Here is a 22,532-nt window from a genome sequence, read left to right as displayed (position 1 = left end):
GATGTTTATGATCTAGCTCTAGATCATAAACATCTCAGATTGACTTACGTCTTTATTATAAACTTTACTATAAACTTTATGTTAAACTGAATTTCAAAATCATACCATAAAACTATTTGGTATAAAAGAACCCTATTCTGTATGAAAAATACATAGCCACTAAGTATATAAATGTATGCATATACATACACTTTTATGCAGAAAAAGATACTGAAAGAAATATATTAAAGTGCTTCAGTGGTTATTCTCTGGGTAGTTAAGATTTGGAGTATTTAAAATGTTTTTCTTATTGTTGTTGTTCTGCATTTTAGAATTTTCCTCCTATGAGAATGTAATGCTGGGTAATTTTAAGAAACACTTAATAAAAGTTATGTTTATTTTCTTTTTTAATAAATGGTTTTACTGCTGCATTGTAAGCTCATTCTTCACTCAAACTTGAGAGTAATACGGCCATCCCAGAGGTAATCATCCCATCACCCAAGAATGGAAATATCTCAATTTGTCTCCAAATTTTGGCCCAAAGAAATATCTAGGCAAGAGACAAGCTCTCCAATCAAACTTAACTCAGTCCCTCATGAAAATAAAGCTTTGCCTTTATTTTCCCTGTGGGAGCCTGCAGTTTGCCAAGATGCCAGTCCCAGAATCTCTGGCCCCACACTCCAGCCTTTGGTACCCACTATCAAAGGTGGACACTGCTTTGCCTCCCCTTGAATCTGGGCTGCCTTAAGGATGTGTTTTATTTTTTTTTTTATAATTTTTTAAAAAAACTTTTAATAAACATATGATGTATTATTAGCCCCAGGGGTACAGGTCTGTGAATCACCAGGTTTACACACTTCACAGCACTCACCATAGCACATACCCTCCCCAATGTCCATAACCCACCACCCTCTCCCTACCCCCCTCCCCCTGGCCCCCCTCAGTTTGTTTTGTGACATTAAGAGTCTCTTATGGTTTGTCTCCCAACTGATCCCATCTTGTTTCATTTATTCTTTTCCAACCCCCCAAATCCCCCACGTTGTATCTCCACTTCCTCGTATCAGGGAGATCATATGATAGTTGTCTTTCTCCGATTGACTTACTTTGCTAAGCATAATATCCTCTAGCTCCATCCATGTCATCGCAAATGGCAGGATTTCATTTCTTTTGATGGCTGCATAGTATTCCATTGTGTGTGTGTAGACATATATATATAGTGTATATATATTGTGTATATGTGTGTATATATATACATATATGTATATATGTGTGTGTGTGTGTGTGTGTATATATATATATATATATATATATATATATATATATATACCCTCTTCTTTAAAGAAAGTGTTTTTTAATAAACAATCACCTGAGGAAGTGACTCTGCATTAGGAATGGGTCATAAAAGGCCATGCAGCTTCTGCCTGGCTTTCTTAAAACACTAACTTTCAAATGTTTACCTCCTCGTTGGAAACCTGCCCCTGCACCGTGAGAGATCTTAACCACATGAAGAGGCCCCCACGTAAGTGGTGCCACCAACAGTCTCAGATGAGCTGGGAGAGAAGTTTCTAGATGATCCCCACCCCACACCCTCCGAACCCCTGGGTCATCCACAGATGTTGGGACTATTCCCAGCTGAGACCCAGTCCTTGTAGAGCTGGGACAACTCCTCTGTCTTCCCTTTGTCATTTATGGATTCCTGACTCCTAGGTAGCATGAGCATAGGGTTGTTGTTGTTGTAAGGCAATAAGTTTAGAGTGATGTTTTATGCAGCAGGAGGTAACCAGAAACCTCCCCTTGTCCAGTCTTACAAAAATACCCACATTCCTTCCCACCTGTCATCATATGGCAGCCCTAAGCCCTAAAGATGAACTGGGTATCCAGAGACCCAGGTCCGAGCCTGTCCTGTTACTAACATGCTGTATGCCTGGAAAAGGCATTAACACCTAGCAAGCATCACAGAACGCTTAGCACCTTTACTGGCTTCCCTGCAATGGTAGGCAGCTTCTTTGGCCCTCACAATGACTGGCTGAGATAGGCATTGCTACCCCCATTTGCAATATGAGGAGACTTCAGGTCAGAGATACCACAAGCAACTTGTTCAAGGCCACACAGTTCATAGATGGCAGAACAGACTGTGAGGTTGGCCAAGAATCAAGTTCCCTGTCATTTCCAACCTCTAGACTGTCTACCTTTGGGAATTACAGACTCAGGCTATTCCATAACTCCAAATGATGGACCTTCAGCTGCGTGGTATTTCCCTCCAAACTAAATATCCCTCCTAATGCCGTTCCTTACACCATATGTTTTATACAAACTATGACTGTTTTGGGGTTCCAAAATCAATGCATATATATTGTAGAAAATTAGAAAGAAACAAGTTAGAAGACACAAAGAGGAAAATAATAATCAAGCTAATAACTCTCCCTCCCACCGGATTTCCCTTATTTCTAGTTTTTAACCATGCATTTATACTAGACTTTGTTGTCTTATAACATGAGCACATATTGTTTTAAAATATCTAAGCTTAAATTAATTCATTCATTTATATCAGACATACATGTTAGTTATAGGCATCTGAGGTGTTCAGTGTGTTGGTGTGATATATTTATATATAGCAATATGATTATTAAAGTAGTGTTAGTTAATACTTTAAAAAAAAGAAAAGAAATACATGTTAGGATCTAGCTATATGCTTAGATCTCCTGACATTATATAAATTATATATATCATGTATGTCTGTATATATACACATCTAGTCTGTATCTAGGTGCAGGTGTATACCAGTATCTTCATCTGTAAACATACCTACACCTTTATCCACCAAAGTATTCATAGTGAGTTTCTCTGAATACTGAGTTTTCCTTCTTTTTGTTGACCTTTCTTATTTTCCTTTTTTTCTTGAAAATGAATAGCGATTGCTTACGGAATTAAAATGAAGCTACATAAAACATGTCACATACATCCTTTCATGTCATTAAGTATTGACTGCAGTATCATTTAATGTCCGCGATATATTCCATTACACCAATGTATCATCATGCACTTCATCAATTCCCTATTGTTTGAATTTTATATTGTTTCCAATTTTTCACTATAATACTGCACCACATGTTCCTAAAGATAAATCTTTCTACACATTCCTGTGCATCCATGTGTAGAATTTTCTTGAGAGTAAAAAGATAAATGACTGGGACGAGGGGTATTGACATATTCAAAGTTTTGGTCCATACCGCCAAGATGTCCTCCAGGAAGGTGAGACCAATTCCACTCTGATCAGCTACATACAGGGTGATTATTTCACTCTATAATGCTGGGTGTTACATCACAGTTTTCCAGTCTTAGTGCTTTTGATATGCATCTCAGATTTCAAATTTGTTTTGTCATATTCTTTTCAACCTACTCCGGGGGGCTCAAATCCTTTTTGATTTGTGATGTCTAGACTGACATGGGATAATCCAGGTGTGCTCTGACCCACCCAGAGCAGAAATGGACTCCCGCCTCCATTTCTCTGGACACAAGTTTTATAATAATGCAGCGCAGGACTGGCCCCCGCTTCAGTGGCAGCTGACTGGTACTCAGTATGCTCTCAGTTTTTTGTTCCCATGCACTGCAAATAAATCTGGTCTTTCCTATCATGTGTTTGTAGAACTGATTTCTTCTAAACCAAAGCAAAGAACGTTTATACTACCAAATGTGTCTATATATTTTGGCCCTCTCTTCCTAGTGTCTCAAGATATTTTTTCATCCAAGTCCTGTGATCTCATGTTTTCACTATTCCCTGACTAGCACACCCTCATTGAACTGGATAAATATGAAAAGGAACAGGATATAAGAAAAGGAATGAATAGTGACTGGATGTTTGCAACATGTCAAGCATGTACTACAAATCAATGCTGATACCTTTGTTTTAAATATTAAGAAATTGATGTTTATAGGGATGATTTGTCTTGGGGAAGGCCACATAGCCAGGAGGGAGGAAGAGTCGGTGGGGAAGCTTATTTTTGTGGTTCTTGCTATTATTGGTATCTGATGCCAAGTCTTCCCCTGATGTAAGGCAAGGAGACAGGTGTTGAAGAGAACTAGACAAAGAACAAAACCTGGTAGCTTATAGTTAGAGGACTCGCTTGAACTGACATCAGTCCCTTAATGAAAGCTCTTTGGGGCCATGTAATTGAATAAAGGTGAGCAATCTGACTATACTGTCAAACACTCTACAATTTCCTCCTTTGGAAACAACAGCAACAAAATACTGTTAATTCAATAAATATATGTTGAAAGCTTATAATCTGCCAGAAAGTATGCCGGGGAGTAAGACAGAAATATTCTATTGTCATAAAGGTTGCACTTAATTGGGATGATAGACTATTCAGATAAAGACATATAAAACAATCAATACACCTATGAGAAGCTTTGACAAATAGTTTGCTGACATTCAGATATCCTGTGCCTATACTATCTCCCTGATCTACCTGCACCACAAAGCAACCCGAAGTAGAAATGTAGTCTGCTTGCCATGATTTTCTTTTAGTGAACCCACGATGGCTCCCTGAGCTTCCAGCTTCCCTTCACGCATGCTCACTATGTTAATTTGACCAAATGACCTTACCCTGTTGAGAATCAAGATCAAGTTTCAAAAGTGTTTCACCGCCTATTTGAAAGGAGGATATGATTTGTCCTTCAGAACTGTGGAAGCCTCTCGACTTACCCTTGATTCCTCTATGAATATCACTACTCTGTGATTAAACACATACCATCAACTCATGTTAGCCCTGGAAAAGTAATTTGCTTGAGTCTAAGGACTGAAATTGAGGCAGACACTTCAAGTAAACACTCAGTACTTCCTCTGTACATTGGAGCTGCATGTCTTATGAAATATCTTTATTCTCCCTTTTCTACTTTTCAGATTTTTCCTTGATGTAAATGACGGATCTGACAGATTCAGAATGAATTTTGTTTATACTTTTATCTGGTAATAAGGTTTCAGTTGTTTCAGGCAATGGGACAATCATTTGCTTCTTCTTATTGTTCCAAAGGCAATTTTAAAAGCTTGTTTTCTTCCTTCCTTTCTTTTTTTTTTGCTTTTCGTTTTTTGTTTTTTCTCAAAATTTCCCACCATGAACTGACAAATCTGAAAGCTCAGCCTTTCTGGAAGTATTTTCAGAAGTTTAAGCTAAACTTTTATGTATTTTTGGCCTGTTTATCATCTTTGAGTTTCCTGTGCAAGTATATTTTATCTCTCTATGCTTCCCAAATTCCTCCCTCATTGTAATTCTCTGTGATTATTTGCTCAGAATTTCATTTTTTAGAGTCTTCCTCCCTGTCATACATCTATTTCATTTTAAAGTCTCTGGTCATAGAACGAGAAAAAAAAATCTATTCTCTGACATTAAAATATCACATGTATATGTGTTCATCAATTCTTGGTTATAATTTTTCACCTTTTGAAATACAAGTGTTATTTCTTGGTTTCATAATATCCAGTACCGGCAAAGATTTTATGAAATAATCATTTTCTTAAATTGTTGCAAGCAGTGCAAATTTGTATGGCCCTTTGGGGAAGCAATTTGGCAATATAAAAAAGAGCCTTAAAAAAATATGCATCCTTTTTGACCGACTTCTGGGAATTCACCCTAAGGAGACCACCTTAAATATAGGAAAGGCTTTATGTAGCATTACACTCATTGCAATGTTATTTATAAATACAGGAAAGTGGAAAATAATGCCCAACTTGAAGCAAATGGTTAATTATGCTGGAACATTAAAGGGGGCATGATGATAATGAGATACATAGAAAATACTTGTATCCAATACTAATTTTAAGAATGGGGGTAAAAATGATAAATTTGTAAATAAGGATATACTATTAAATATAGGAGAGCTTCTGCTTATAGACTGGAGGAGTAAGATATGAACAGACCTACTCTCCTCCAGAGAGCAATAAATTTTAGACAAAATGCAAAACAGACAGACAAACAAAAACACCTAAGGGCTCTGGAAAGTAAATCAAGCAGGTATGTTTGGAAAGGAGTTGAAACATGGAGAAAACAGGCAGCACAGGTGAATTTCTCAAGTTTCAAGCTTTACCCTGAGTGTCGTCATAATTTCGGTCTGGCTCAGGGTCCCTGAAATGGCAAGAAAAACTATAATCTTCATGGACAGGATTTAGATCAACCCCTGTCACCAAGAAGGGAAGGACGAATCCCAAGAAGAAGAGATCCAGAGAGGGTCTCATAGTCTGTGTGTAAATCTTGTGCATACCTCTGGTTGACCTCTGAACCACACACTCAGGGTGAATTATATGCAGCACAGAGAAGGGAAGAAGAAATGACTGGGATTGGAGTCCCTGCTCAGGACTCCAGAGACAGCCAGATGGACGAGGATTTTAACACAACTACTGTAACTGTACTCACAAGGGTAAAGAAGAAGAAGACTATAATGAATAAAAAAAATACAAAGATTATTAGCAGAAAAATCACACACACAGTAAGCTAATCAAGATTTTAGAACTGAAATATAGAACAACTATATGAAGTTTAAAAAAAAAAAACCATCCCTGGATAGGCTTAGGAGAGAGAACAGAAGAAACAGCCATTGACCTTGTAGATAGATTAATAAAATGCTCTAATCTGAAGACATGAGAGAAGAAACATTGAAAAACATTTAACAGTGTCTAAGGGATCTATGGGGTCATATCAAAAGCTCTAAATACAGATAAGTGGAGTTGCAGAAGGCAAGGAGAGAGAACAAGGGAGGAAGGAAGGAAGGAAAGAAAGAAAGAAAGAGAGAGAAAGAAAGAACAAGAAATTTTTAAAAAGGAAAGGAAAGGAGAAAGAGAGATAAAAAGAAAGACTGACAATTAACCAAATTTGGTATAAGAAAGTCATACGCTAGCAAATTCACAAAGCTCAGAGAACACGGAATGGGATAAGCATCGGGGGGAAAGGTCTCTGCTGATAGTCAAACTGCTGGAAATCAAACTTTGAGAAACAGCCTTGCTCTAGACATTTCTATATGGTAAGAAAAAGGAAAAGGCATAAAGCTTGGAAAGGAAATGTTTGTTTGCAGGTGATATGATCATGTAGAAAAATAATCACAAAGAATCTGCAAAACAATTGGAAGAATAAGTAACTTTGGCATGGTTGAAAGATAAAAGGTTAATTAATATAGGAAAGGTGATTGCATTTCTATATAGAAGCAGCGCACACATGAAAAATGAAATTTAAAAATAATTCCATTTACAAGAATGCAAGAAACTACTTAGTAAGTTTAACAAGAGACATACAAGATTTTTTTTTTATAAAAACAGCAGAAAACTGCTAAGAGAAATTTAAGAAAACCTAAATAAATTGAATGATATGCCATGTTGGTGGACTTCAAGACTCAATACCATTAAGATGTCATTACCCCCCCCAGATATAGCGACAGGTTAAATGCAATCCTATTTACAATGCCCAGGGTTTGGGAGTTTCTGTTTGTTTGTTTAGTAGAAATTGACAAGTTGATTTAAAAATTTATAGTGAAGTGTAAGTAACCAAGGACTGCCAAGCAATTTTAAAAGAGGACAATATTGGAGGGCTTACACTACTTGTTTTCAAGACTTGTAATAAAACTATAGTAACCAAGACAGTGTATTGTTAGTGAAAGCAGAGGCATACAGATCAATGAAAGAGTTCAGAATCACACAGAACAGATTTTTTACAAAGTTGTCAAAGGAAAGCCTTTTCAACAAATGGTCAAAGGAAAGCCTTTTCAGCAAATGGTGCTGGAACAAGTGGAGAGCCATATGCTAAAAGAAAGGAACGCAGGCCCTAGATCATGTCAAATACACATATTAACTCAAAACAGGTCATAGAACTAAAGGTAAATACTAAAGCTATTAAACTTCCAGTAGAAAACAGGAGAAACATCTTAGTGGCTTTGGGATAGGCAAAGATCTAAGGTTAAGACCAACTGCATGAATCATAAAAGAAAAAATACTATATACATATATACACAAATTATATAAAGGTGAAAAAATTTTGCTATTCTAAAGACATCACTAATAAAAGTAAAAGCAAACCATTAAATGGGAGAAAATGTCTGTAACACAGTAGTTCTCTCCTTATCCACAGGGAATACGTTCCAAGACAGCCAGCGGATGCCTGAAACCACAGAGAGTACTGAATCCTATATACAGGATGTGTTTTATTATACATACCTACCTATGATAAAGTTTAATTTATAAATTGGGCACAGTAAGAGATGAATCATTACTACTCATAAAACGGGGCAGTAATAAATGTTATGTGAATGTGCTCTCTCTTGCTCATAAAATCTATCTGTACTATACTCACCCTTGTTGTGGTGATGTGAGATGGTAAGATGCCTACATGATGAGACAGGCTGGGGAATGACGCACAGTGACGTACTGGGAGGTTACCTGAGAGCTGATGTCGCATTAGAACCAGAGGGTCTGCCTGGAAGGAGGAGCACCAGCCTGGGACTGCTGTCAATCATGGATAATAGAAACCACGGAAAACAAGACCATGGGAAAGAGGGGCGTAACGTACATTTATCTGACAAATGACTTGTGTTGAGAATATTTGAAGACTTCTCATAATTTTTTAAGAAGACAAAAAAAAAATAAAAACCTTGGTTAAAAATTTGCAAATTAGGGCATGTGGGTGGCTCAGTTGGTTAAGCAACTGCCTTCGGCTCAGGTCATGATCCTGGAGTCCGAGGATCGAGTCCCGCATCGGGCTTCCAGCTCCTCGGGGAGTCTGCTTCTCCCTCTGACCTCTCCCCTCTCATGCTCTTTCTCTCACGCTCTCTCTAATAAATAAATAAAATCTTATTAAAAAATTTGCAAATTATTTGAAGAAAGAAATACTTTAACAAAGAATGGCAATAGGCACATGAGAAGATGATCAACCTTTTTAGTCATCAGGGAAATACAAATTAAGCCACAATGAGGTACCACTATGTAATCACTGAAATGGTGTTTTGTTTTGTTTTTGTTTTTGTTTTTTTGGTTTGTTTGTTTTGTTTTGTTTTGTTTTAAGGCTGGTTAAATTTAAAAGAACAAATTTCAATCTTACCAATTTCAACAAGGCTTGGGAGCAGGTAAAATTCTCATACACTGTTAATGAGAATGTATATTGTGCACCTACTTTGGAAAACAAAACAAAACTTAGGGGTGCCTGGGTGGCCCAGGGCATTAGGCATCAGATTCTTGACTTTTGCTCAGGTCATGATCTCAAGGTCCTGGGATCAAGCCCCACTTCTAGCTGCACAGTCAGCACAGAGTCTGCTTGAGATTCTCTATATCCCTCTCCCTCTGCCCCTCCCCAAACTTGTACATTCATATTTTCTTTCTCTCTAAAATAAATAAATAAATAAATATTTTTTTTTTAAAAGAATCTATATCATGTATCTACTTTAAAAACAAAACAGGGGCACCTTGGTAGCTCAGAGGGTTAAGCCTCTGCCTTCAGCTCAGGTCATGATCCCAGGGTCCTGGGATCGAGCCCCACATCAAACTCTCTGCTCAGCAGGGAGCCTGCTTCCTCCTTGATCTCTGTCTGCCTCTGCCTACTTGTGATCTCTCTCTCTCTCCCTCTGTCAAATAAATAAATAAGTAATAAACTCTTTAAAAAAACAAAACAAAACAAAAAACTATGGGGTAATTTGTTGGGTGAGTTGGTTAAGCATCTGACTCTTGATTTTGGCTTAAGTCTTGATCTCAGGGTCCTGAGATTGAGCCCATGGTTGATCTGAGCTCAGGTTGGAGTCTGCTTGAGATTCATTCTCTCTCTCTCTCTCTCTCTTCCTCTGCCCCTCCCACTGCTCATGCTGTACCTCTCTCTCTCAAATAAATAGATAAAATCTTTTTTAAGAAAAAAACTACTTTCTCACAAACTTACACCTATAACCTTATGTCCCACATATCCTGTTCCTAACTATTGATAAAGAGAAATAAAATCATATATTCACACAAAAACTTGTGCATGAATGTTCATAGCAGCCTTACTCAGAGTAGTAAAAAACTGAAATCAACTCAAATGTCCACTCATCAAGTGAGTAGATAAGGCATATCCACATAATGGAATACTATTCTGCATTAAAAAAGGAACTCCTGGGGCACCTGGGTGGCTCAGTGGGTTAAGCCTCTGCCTTTGGCTCAGGTCATGATCTCAGGGTCCTGGGATCGAGGCCTGCATTGGGCTCTCTGCTCAGTGGGGAGCCTGCTTCATCCTCTCTCTCTGCCTGCTTCTCTGCCTACTTGTGATCTCTCTCTCTCTCTGTGCCAAATTAATAAATAAAATCTTTTTAAAAAAGGAACTCCTGATATACGCAACAATATATATGAATCTCAGAAACACTGAGTTAAAGATACCAAACACAAAGAATGCATACTGTCTGAGTCCACTTACGTAGAATTCTAGAAAAGGTAAATCCAGTCTATAGTGAGATAAAAGCAGATCTGTGATTGCCTGATGTTGGTGTGTATAAGGATGAATTTACTATGAAAACATCGCAAGGAATTGGGGGGGTGATGGAAATGATCACACAACTTCCAAAAACTCACTGGATTGTAAACTCTAAATGGATGCGATTTATTGTAAAGTACACCTCACGAAAGCTGATTTTTAAATTGCATATAGAAGGAGATAATTCAAGCTTGGAAGGAAATTAGAGCAAAATTTAAAAGTTAGTAGCATTTGGATGATGAGGTTACAATAAATTTTCATTTATTATGGTTTTACTTCTAGTAACTTTACAAACTTTCTTTAATGAGCATAAATCATTTTAAATTTAAAAAAATAATAAACCAGTCCATGGCATATTAGATTAAGCCAGCATCCTTTTCCTGGTTAAATGTATAACTAAAATATACATTTCTGTCTAAGAAATATCCTTTGCAAATAATACTATTCTTGTCTATCACACTTAAGGACAGAGAGGTAATCCCAGAGGGATATGTGTTTTCCCTTCTCCTCTACATTTCAGGCATGAAATTGGAACAGAGACAATTCAATAATTTACCATAAATTGTGTTTTTAGTGAAATAATTCTTTCTGCGGCAATGTGGCGAACTGAGGCCTGTGCTGATACACTGCATTAGCTCTGAATTGTTTCGTGTATGGGAAATTCATTTTACACACACACACACACATACACACACACACACAAACACACACACACATCATGGACTAGCAAAATATGATTGGATTTGTAGTCAGAATCCCTGAGTTTGAGTTTTAGTCCTTTGATTACACGATTATGGTAGTTTCAGACATAGCCCCCGCTAAAATCTCTTGGGTACACCTCCTATTAAGAGGTGGGATCTCCTATCCTTGAACCTGGAGGGGCTTGTTGCTGTTTGGACTGAAAGAGAATGGCTGGGGTAAGCCATTCTTCCAGGGCTAAGTCAAAAAGGACCGTGGAGTTTTACATGTTTCTCTTGGGAAGATTACACTATCCAAAAAATCTGACCATCTAGAGATTACCATATTGGAGAGGCCACTTGCAGAAGCACGGGTCACCAGCCCCAGCTGAATCCCTAGCCAACGCCTAGCATCCCCAGCTGTCAGTAGGCCATTTTGAAAACCCAGCCCAGCTGAGTCCCCAGAAGACTGCAGCCAGCCTGATGTCTGACTGTAACCACAGGAGAGACTCCAAGACAGACTAGCTCAGCTGAGCCCTTCCCAAACTCCTGACCCACAAAACTGTGTAAAATAAAATGGTTTTTTTTTTGTTTTTTTTTTTTTGTTTTTTTTTAGCCACCGACATGTTGGAGTAATTTATTAGGCAGCAATGATAATTTGCAACAGTGACCTTGGGTGAATCACTGACCTCCTTTGACTCTACACTCTTACAGCTCTAATAGGAGTATCATCTGCTCTCAGTACTGCTGCAAGGCCTAAAAGAATCTTTCAAACCTCAGAATACTGAGCAAATACTTGTTTCATTTTATTCACTTATTTGTATGTTTACATGGCACACTTAGTGAGCACCTAGTATATGTGAAACCTGTACAATAGGCTAGGGGTCTGTTAATGAGACACAGTCCCTCCAGGCAAGCAACTTGGATCCTGATGGAGGCAGGGATCAAGAAGGCAGGTGATGGAATGAAGTGTGTAAGACTATCACATAAGTCAGTGCAGAAACTGTGAGGATACCTTGTAGGGGTCGCTCCCGCTGTCCTGGGACTGGTGCCAAGAATGATCAGGTTTCCAGCTGGGGTGCATGGAAGTGGAGGGAGGCAGGAGAGTGGAGAGAGGTCATGGTGGAGAAAAGAAAAGGCATCTGGCTTAGCTGTGTAGCAGGTGAGTGGAAACTAACCAAGGTGTGGGGACTGCTGTACTCAGGGAAGGGTTCACCATGGCCTCTGTGGATCTTGGTGAAAAACAGATCCTCCTGACGCAGGATGGAAGCACTGGAGTGTCTACCTTCCAGGCACCTTTCTGGGCACACAAAAATAAAAAAATAAATAGACAAACAGTCTAGAACAGCAGGTGCCAAGTAACTGCTACCTTAAATGATCTTTGTCACTTTGGAAGAGCAAAGCAGGAGACAAGGGGAAGGTACAAGAGTTCACCAGAAACGTCTCATCCTGCTCAATGTGAATGGGGTCTTGGGAGGCAGCCATCAAAGGCTGAAGCCAACACCTTGGCCAAGCCCCTCTTCCCAAGTCAGGCTTGCACAGGGATCTGCTTGCCTGCTGTAGCCTAGTTGTTGTCCTGTGGCCCGTGTAAGTGTTCCTCGATGGTCAGACGACCACGATCACTGATGTGTATGTGTGTGTGTGTGTGTGTGTGTGTGTGTGTTTGGGAGTCAGGCATCAGCACAATACAAACAAAAACAGCACTTTCCGTACATCATTTAAGTAGATCCAATTAATAAGTCCATGACATAAAGAGGATGAGCAGAGGATCTTAGAAGTAACGTGCCAGGCCATGTGTCCAGATGACTATGAAACAACTGATTCACAGTCAGCCCTGGTTCCCTCCACCCCGGGCTCCTTCTGGGTACCTCTTGTGGACAGAAGCTTTCAGAGCGAGCAAGGCCCAGAACAGGTGAAAAAGAGACAAAGGGAAACCCTGTTAGGAATAAGGAAACTCCGTGTCCCTTTTGCAGTGGAAAGTCCACCGCTGTCATGTGCTGGACACAGGAAGGGGCCTATGCAAATGCCAAATTTAATTAGCTCAGATCCCAGTGAAATGAACTAAATTCAATTTGCTATTTGCACTCCTTCTTTTCTCCCTTGGAGAAGTTTAGGGTTTTAAATAGCTCAGGGAGAGGGGGAAAAGAAGTAAAGTTAAAAAAAGAAAGAAAGAAAGACAAAGAAAAGCAAAGCAGTCTAATGCCCAGAGTGGTGCCAATCAAGCTGTTTTTGGTAAGTTTGGGCGACTTTAGGAGCTGGGAACAGCTTTCCCCAGAGCCTCTCAAAACGTGGACAGGGGCACTGCCTGTCTGAGTGGCGCCTGGTACCCAGTAGGCACTGCCTCTCAGTGTGGTCACGGGTACCTGGTAGGCTCTACCAAGAGTTGGCTAGAAGGAATGGAGCAGGAGGGGTTGTTCTCACCAGCAACCCCCATGGTGTCGTGCTACAGAGCCTCTGAAGAGATGTTCTCTAATTAACCTCATTGGCTGCGTTACTAGTCTGTTCATCTCCAACAAATACCCTACCGTGTACTCAGAGTCTGCTTTTCCCTTTCCGCTCACCACCACTCCCCACTCAGGCCTCCCACATTCCCCTCCCAGGAGAAAACAGGATTTCTTCGAAGCAGAAACCACAGTGCATCTTTCATCTTTCCTCCAGACATAGCAATCCTGGGGTGAACGGCATCCCCTCTGGAGCAAGATCCCCCCCCAAAGGTTCTCACCTCCTAGGACAGCAGGGCAGAATATGGGCGAAAGCCCCTTTTTAAAAAAAACACTGTTTTGGAAAAAAAAATCATTTCCAACTTCTGCCTCCCTCCTACAAGAGCGCAAGTGCCAAATAATTTCACTGTCATTCAGAAACGGATTCACTGACAACTTTTATACACGCGTCAGCTAGAACGTAGGATCCCTGGGTCCTCATTCAATCACTTACCACGTGGCTTAGGTACGTCATTTACCTTCTCTGTTTTCTCATTAAAGAAAAATAATTATATCCTTCCCCCGCGTATTCTGCAAAGCCACTACGCAAATCAGATGAGAAATTCTCACATGGCCAAGTCAGAATTCTTCTTGGTTCCTCCTGACCCCGGCGACTTTCCCAGCCTGCCCCATCCAGGCAAACAACAACCTGCAGTCATGCCCTTAATCAGGACAAACCATGGCAGCCATATTGGTCCCTTTCATTCTCTTCCAGAGAACAGACAATCCATCCTTCTTTCTTTCTGTCCTTTTCACTCACAATGCATCCTTCACCCTGTCCATTTTGCTGGTCATCAAACACATCATCCTTGTTCTTGTCTCAGGCTCAAGACGTTGCTCCTTTCTGGAATGATCTTTCTCGACTTCATGCAGGTCCCTACTCAGTATCATGTCAGAGAAGCCTTCCCTTACTACCCCGCCTGAGATGCCCTCTTATTCCACTCCCACATAGTCTCTAACCTGCTTCATTTTCCTTCAGAGCATTTATTACTATCTGAGATGATGCTGTGTCTTGGTTGCCTCTCACTTCCACCACTACAGACCCATCAGGAGATTAGAATTTCTGTCTTTCCATCACAGTGCTCTCACTCGAGTGCCTGGCTTACAGCAGGGCACTCCATAAATATCTGCGGAATGAATAGATAATGGGAAAACATGTAGAAAAGTTCAAAGCTCCAGGGATAAAGGGAAAATCCCACATTATCAGCCATCCTGCCTTTGGAAAGAGAGGATTTACAGGTCTGGAAATCACTTACAAACATATCTCCATGTCAGGAACTCACCTATTTGGTTATATGAGGAGCTCACTGGGGAAATGAAGGGAAAGAAAGGATAAATTTCATTTTGCTGGGCACAGTGTGTCATTTCCCAAATTGCTCTGAATTTCCCAGGGAATGGCTTCAGGCTAAGGGAGTGAGGGTGCCAAGGCCTGGGGAAGCCAGGGCAGGAAGGGTCCCATGGAGGACCAGGTGGGCTTGTGTGATCAGGGGACGGCAGACCAGGGCGTGTTCTCGAGGGCCCTTGCCCCTTTGCCTCCACCATACCCCCTCATCCACCAGTTCCAGAAGTTTTCACTCCACAATAGCCAAGTTAATAGCAAAGTTTACCCTTCCTGAGGCGAGGAAGAAACCACGACTGGGGACGAGATTTACTCTTAGATTCTTCCTCGCTGTGCGATTATGACAAAATCTCTTTGACTCTTGAAAAAAAAAATTTTTTTTTTTTTGAACACGAAAAACACGGATGCCAATTCCCGCCTCACTAGGTCTTCTCTGAGATAAGGTATCTATGAGTAACAAAAATTAAGGGACCCTCTGTGACATGCCTGTTACCCTCCATTTCCCAGGAAGGTGATGAAGCCTGACTTGTGAATCCTTTCTGCAGGTAGAATTTGCTAGGTGGAGGGGAACAGATGCATGGCACTGGAATGGGAAAAGATAATTCATAACACCGCACAGCTATTACTTCACATTAAAGGAAGTGATTTGTATTCAGAGATTATGTAACTGTGAAGTGCTGAACAATTACAAAATATTTTGGCTCCTTTTGGGTATGAGGGAGGGAGGCAAAACCTTGAAATAGAAGAAAGTGGTGGCTCATAGGAAAATTTTATCATATCTGTTTGTGAATGACTGGAAACTCCACCTTCCTACACACAGGCTGAACACTTCCGGCAAAATGAGTCATCGTGTTAGGACGGCAAGTGTTTGCTGAGCCTCTACGGTATACCCAGTTTCTAGCCCTGAACCAGCTCTCAGGCTGCACCCACTGACTGAAGCAGAGGCTGAACCCACTGACTGAAGCAGAGGGTACCCACAAGGAAGGGTGTAACACTACAGCAAATGTACATAGTAGGTCAGGTGCTCCTCAGAGAGACTTCCGGTCTTGTATTTGGGGAGCCATATGCCCAGGTAAGAGGAATATCCAGATTTTTCAAAGCTAGTTGGAGACAAGTTGACTCTGATACCAGGGACCCACGGCATACTTCGAATGGGGGTCAGGTAACCAGTTGGGAGTTCTCACCTAGGTCTACGTCATGTGAGATAATCATGTCCCCAGTCCCCAAGTGCATAATATACACAGACATACGTAATGAGAGACAGAGCCCTCTTCCCATTGCTCTCTTGCTTCTTTCCCATTGTTCCTCTCTGATAAACTGTCCTGGGGGGCATGTGCATATCCACTTCCAAGTAGATTTCCATCCCCAGCCAAGAGAGGAAACCGAAACCAGTCTCTCATGCTGAGGGTTATAGATGTGGTAAGTAATGCCCTTAAAGACCCTAAAGAGGCAGGGGTAGTGGTCTATCTTATCTCCATTTAATTCACCAACCTGGTCCTTTAACAACAAAGATGGATCCAGAAGGATGGCAGGGAGCGACCACAAACTCAAACAAATGGTTGGCTCAGTTGCGGCTGCCAGATGTGGTGTCGAGGCTACAACCAATTAACACAGCCTTGGGCATAGAGTCTGTGGCCGTTGATCTGGAAAATAAGGTTTTTCCCAACCCTATCTGGAAGGAGGATCAGAAGCAGTTTCCATTCATATGGGGTAGGCAACACTATACATTTCTAGTCTTGCCCCAGGGCTGCATTAACTATCCTACGCTCCACAGTAACAGTTGGAAGGGACATGGATCATGCAGACAGTCTGCAGAATATTACATTGGTTTGCTCTCTCTGTTGATGCATCATGCTAATCGGACCAGATGAACACGGAAGGGAAAGCACAGTCAAGCACGTGCTAAGATAGACATGCTCTGATAGGTCCAAGATAAATCCTAGGAAGAATCGGGGCATTGCCACGTCAGTGAAGAGTTTAGGTTTCTGTGGTCTGTGGCACGAATAAATGAGAAATCCCTACATCTTACCGTTCACCCCTCCAGGAAAGAAGCAGAACGCTTGGGGCGTCTTCTTTGGGTTCTGAAGGCAGCATGTTTAAGACCGGGGGACACTGCCCGGACCCATTTCCCCAGTGGCATGGAAGGATGTCAGCCGCAAGTAGGCCACAGATTAGCAAAATGATCTGGAGCAGGTCAGTCTGTGGTGTAAACCACCTTACCATCTGCACCATTTGATCCAGCGGACCCCAAAATGTAGGAGTCACTGGTCTGAATAAATCCTGTGTGGAGCTTAGGATGAGTGTTTATTAGGAGACTCAGAAAGTAGATCCCCAAGCTTCGAGAATAAGGCCATGCCACCCGCAGTGGAGAGGTCTGCAATTGCAGGGGTGAGGGGAGCTCCTGGTAATGTTACTTGGTCCTATCAAGAGCCCAGGCAGACAGAGCTGCCTATTGCGAGCTACGTTCTGTCGGATTCAGCAAGTCATGTAAGGAGAGATGACATAAGGAAGTGGCCATCTAGGAGCAGGTCTAAGCAAGATCAGTACGAGTAAATGACACCAGTAAATGGCCCAGACCCCCATCAGCCCCCACTGGCACCTGTTACACTTATGGCCACCCAGGGGTGGCGTGGGAAGCCACGCAAACTTCACAAAGAGGTACTGGCTCTATATGATGCCTACAAGCCAAAAATGCTTCTGTACCGTGTCCAAGACGTCCAAGGGTACCCTTGGCCATTTACACTATGAAAGAAAGGGAGAGGGCCAAGGTACGATATCCATGGATACATGACTCCATTGGCTTGTCAGGGGTCCCAGGAGAGAAAGACACCTTGCTTGTTCAACACCAACTTCAACAAAGGCCTTTGAGAAGTCCACAAGGCATCCTTGGCAGTGATTAGTAATTGGTGATGGGTTCATTGAGGAGAGGACGGAGAGATGACTATGAAACGTGTCCTTTCACATGTAACGGTTCACATATATGCCAGAGCTCCACACTCCACACAATACATGGCCTGGCTCCCTAGATCCTGCTTATAAAGCTTCCGGCCATTCACCTCTATTAAGCTGACGATGACTACTCACTCACGTCGAAGAGATTCACATCGTAAACAAGAGAGACCAGACGGGCGGGACAAAGCTCCAAAAGGGGCTGGGAGCGGTGACCCACAGTTCCCTCTGGCTCTGAGAGTCCATGACAAAGGAGCCAAGCTTGGGAATATTTCCCTTCTGTCCTGCCTCTCTCGCTAAAAGAAAACTGTTAAAATGCAGATTTCTGGGCTCTGCCATGGGGTGGCAGGGTCTGAGAGCCTGTATCTCTAGAAAGTTCCCAGAGGATGTGAAGCTGCCTGTTCAGAAACCACCCTCCAAGGGTCCCTGTCCCAGAGCAGCATGGACCCAGGGGCTGACCTCAGGGGCAGCCCTCCAGCCTCCCACACGCAGGGTTCTCACGGCCAGCCTCAATGATGGAGGCCGGATGCACTGGGCTTCAGAGCCTAGGCTTGGCGGTTCTACTGATCTACGTTCAAATCCAGACCCTGTCACTGGGCAGCTACGTGACCTTCACCTTGTGATCCTCAAGTTTCTCACTTAAAATGAGAGTCATCATAATATCAACCTTACAGGGATATTGTGAAGATTTAATTAGATATATCGGAAAAGAAAATGGGCATGGTGCCTGGCACAAAGTAAGCCCGTGGTAAATAAGAACCCAGCGGTGGCAGAAATGCTAGTGTTCTATAAACTGTAAAGTGCCAGCAAAGATAAGAGGCTGCCTTCCACTGGCAGGTCGCCTTTGTCTTTCAGCTCAAACTCTCATCTTCCGGGACACAGAGGGGCAACATGAGGAGGGAAGCTAAGGAAAGAGACCATGCACTGGGGGGCGAGGACTCCTCCCCCCACACCCCTCTCCACTCTTCTCTCCACCTCTACTCTGCACTTTTCCCCAGGCTCATCGTTTATAGTCAGACTTGGGACTTCCCCAGGAAACAGTTTCCCATTTCCTTCCCCACAGGGCCAAGCCAAGGGTAAGCAGCCAAATTCTCTCCTCCCATTTCTATAGCACACGGGTCTGTGTTTTCGTGGGATGACGCGCTCCCTGCCGTCAGCGCCACGCCTGGCCCAGAATACTCACACAGACAATTTTTGCTGAATTGAATGGAATTCACAGAAATGAAGGAGAGAGGGTTTGGGGAGGCCCTGGTATCGCATCTGGGTCAGCACATGGCCCTAAATAAACCTCACCCTTATACAGGCCCCAGTTTCCATCAAAAAGGAGATTTCCCTGACCTCTTCCAGCTTAAGGTTACCGCTGGAGCATCCTAGACAGAGATCTGAGTGGGGAGTTGGTACACCAGGGTGGCAGGCCCAGGTGGGCCACTAACTCACAGGGGCAAAGTCACATCCCCTCCCTGGGCCTCAGCCTTCTCATCTGCATTATGGGGTGATGTCTAAGGACCCTTCTCTCATTCGCAAGTCATGAATTTCTAGAATATTTTATTCTAGGCCTCTTTGGGGCTCAAGATCAAGGCATCCAAGTAGTGTCTGACACGATGGGGAAGGAGTGTGTTTCCTTTTACCCTGAAGTGACCGCACTCTGTACTAGAGGCCTCTCAGATCTTAGTGGGCGGAATCTCCCATAAAAACACACAGTAATAATGACCATTAATAATGTATGCAATCACTAACGTTGCATCATATTATTCTCAACTCAGACGGTATCTTTTAAACAGGAGTGCACTGATCCTTTAGCAAGACAAATGAAGGCAAAGAGGGACTATTGTCTCCACCACGCACTCGAATCTTCTCTGCATGCATTTGAACCCTAAAGCGAAGTAGCATAAGGTAGTGAAGACAGAACTGGATTTGGCTTTAAAAGCTATGGTTTCACGGCCAGATTCTTTTACTTTCTAGCTGTGTGACCGTGGGCAAGTGACTCAACCTCTCTGAGCCTCTGTCTCATCAGTGAATGCTTCTCCTCCCTCTTCCCAGAGTCGTTGCAAAGATCACCTAAGATAATGGATGTGAAAATCCATTGTAAACTGTAAAGCTCTCAGCAAACACAAGGCACTGCCATTATGGTAATAAAAAGCAAATGACACATGAATATTTCACAAGCAGACTGGGACAGATTACTTGTAACATACCCCCATCTAATGGGGTTTTATAAATATATACTCCCTGCCCTTATTACGAACTTCCTAATAATCTCTTTCTAAAGCTCATCTTCCAACTCCTTTTTTCTCCTGTGTTTTCTTCTTAATATCTCCTTTCTCACACAGCTACTTATTACTGAATGTTGGGTGGCAGGTGGGGAGAGAGTAGGTCAGAAAAACCCACACATCCGTATTTTCTGTGGAGACGTAAACAAAATGAAGCAAGGACACCTCGACGCTAAGGTATTAAAAAATAATGCATCTTCCTTGTGGGTCTGCCACAGTTACTCCTATTAGTAATACTTAGTCTGAAATTAGGTTTAACAACCCCCTCCCCCACTATAGCCTCAAATCCATTCACAGGTGGCATTAATATGGAAGGGGAAGAAATAAGCTCAGATGCATCTTTTTTTCTTTTTTTTTTCCTCTTAAAAAAAAGTATAAATTTTATAAAGCCTTTTGGAGTCTCTCTTGGCTAAAGGAGAAATCCTTTTGCTATTAACTGCTCCTGCAGAGAGAGCTCGCTAGTTGCAAGATCATGATGAGGGTAAGCATTAATTAAATCTAACTGCGAGAGAATAATTGTGTACACATATCCATCAGGGCAAGTTGTCACTATCCAGTAACAAAGTTGGATACAAACTCCATCAGCTGAACTGTCAGGCGGCTGTTAAAAGGATATAAATGTGTCCCAAAAGGATCATTTCGTTTAGGGGGGGAAAAATTGGATTGCAAAGGATTAATGAGGCGAGGGGTTTGTGTTTTCAATTGAATGTAAAATGCAAACCGAGAAAGTTGTGATATCATCATTTAACCTTAATGTTTAGCTACATTTGGATTTCTAACACGTGATGGGGACAATTAGACCTTGTGCATCAAACCAGCATTTCCGTCATGCCGTGAGATGAAAGGCTGGATATCTTCAAGTTACAGTGCACGAGAGTTTACAACAAAACCATAACATCTCGTTTACACAGATGGCATATTCTTAATAATAATTAGGCAAGAAAAATGCATGCAAATTCCACCAGGGTAATTTGGGGATTCAGGAGAGCGCCCTTTTGGTGTGGCTGCCTCTATGTCTACTGGATTTTAGTCCAAACCCTATCTGTATGTGTGCAGAGGCCCCACGCAGATGACAGGACAGCAAGTCCTGGCTGCAGGTGCTGCAAATAGGCCCAGCTACAATGTAGGAGCAGAGACAGTGGTGTTGAAAGCATGTCCAAGTGGCCATCCAGGCTCCACCACTGACTGGCCATGTGGGCTTGAGCTACTGACTTCATGTCTCCGAATACCAACTTCCTTTATGAAATCATGTTCCAAAAGAGTGGCTACAATAAGATATTTGGAAGCACCTACAACAGTGACTGGCACAAAATAGGTAGGTGGCCAATTCTTGCTCCTGTTTCTACCAGATCTATGTCCCAAGGTAGGAAATAAACCACAACCTCAGGATCCGTTCCTCCCTCCTGGCCATCCTGGCTGGGGCAGTCATGGGTAGTGATGGTTTCCAGCCAAGGCAGGGAATAGGAAGCCCACCTGGTTTCACTGCATGCTTGATGGACAACGATCCTGATCAACACCAAGGTCGTTTATTCCAATGCACTTAGGACAATTTGTAATTGTTGGTTGACTGCCTACCTGTATCTTCCTCCATAACTTGAGCCCCATAGGGGTGAGGACCTCGTGTGTCTGGTTTTCCTCTGGCATCTCAGGACCTACAATGATGGCTCAACTTGGTAGGAAGTCAGGTTGGAAACCCTGGGCAGGGATGAAGCAGGAAGGGCTGGAATCGGGAAATGGGAATCAGGTGCAGCAGCAAGGAGACCAGCTAGGGAGGGACTCTATGCTGGAGACGACACCATAAGGAAGGATGATCTGACTCATTTGACTGTACTGGGACCACAGAAGCTAATCTTAGAATGAGGCCACAGTCTATCAAAGAGCCTAGACATTCTGGGATGCTGTAATTATCGGGTAATGACCTAGTCTTGAGTTCTCAAGATCTTGTCAAGTTATTTTTAGGTAGTCCTGACTGAAAGCATGACTTCTTCAAGACCTTTCCCCATCTTGGGATGTACGCAGATTGCTATAAATGCCACAACATTCTGCTGAAAGGGACTGCGCCGCCAGTCTCAGCCAACGTCTTTGGCAAGGTAATCCGGCTAACGCAGATAGAGAAGCTGGGCAATACAGCTATTCCCTGGAACTCTATCTTTTCAATGAGACCATACATAGGGCCTTTATATTTCCGGAAGAGATCCTGACAGAATGGACTATTTCTATGGCCTGAAGAAGAAATATGAAGAATATCGATTGTAACAAAAGATTACTACTTTATCGTGACAGTGAACATTTTTCTGGAACTATTCCACTACAACCTCACCTACACACACTCTCATTTCCTTCCCCACAAGTAAAACAAAACAAAAACA

General features: G+C 42.1%; 1 protein-coding gene across 3 annotated transcripts in view; it reads right to left on the bottom strand.

Annotated features, from left to right (window-relative positions):
* ASTN2 (astrotactin 2) overlaps window positions 1-22,532 on the bottom strand; it is an 858,139-nt gene that overhangs the window by 567,315 nt on the left and 268,292 nt on the right. The gene's annotated exons all lie outside the window — the stretch shown is intronic.

This window comes from Mustela nigripes, chromosome 9 (assembly GCF_022355385.1).
Source record: "Mustela nigripes isolate SB6536 chromosome 9, MUSNIG.SB6536, whole genome shotgun sequence".
Lineage (NCBI taxonomy): Eukaryota > Metazoa > Chordata > Mammalia > Carnivora > Mustelidae > Mustela > Mustela nigripes.
The sequence above is the reverse complement of the archived record's forward strand: the minus strand, read 5'-3'. Positions and strand labels throughout refer to the sequence as shown.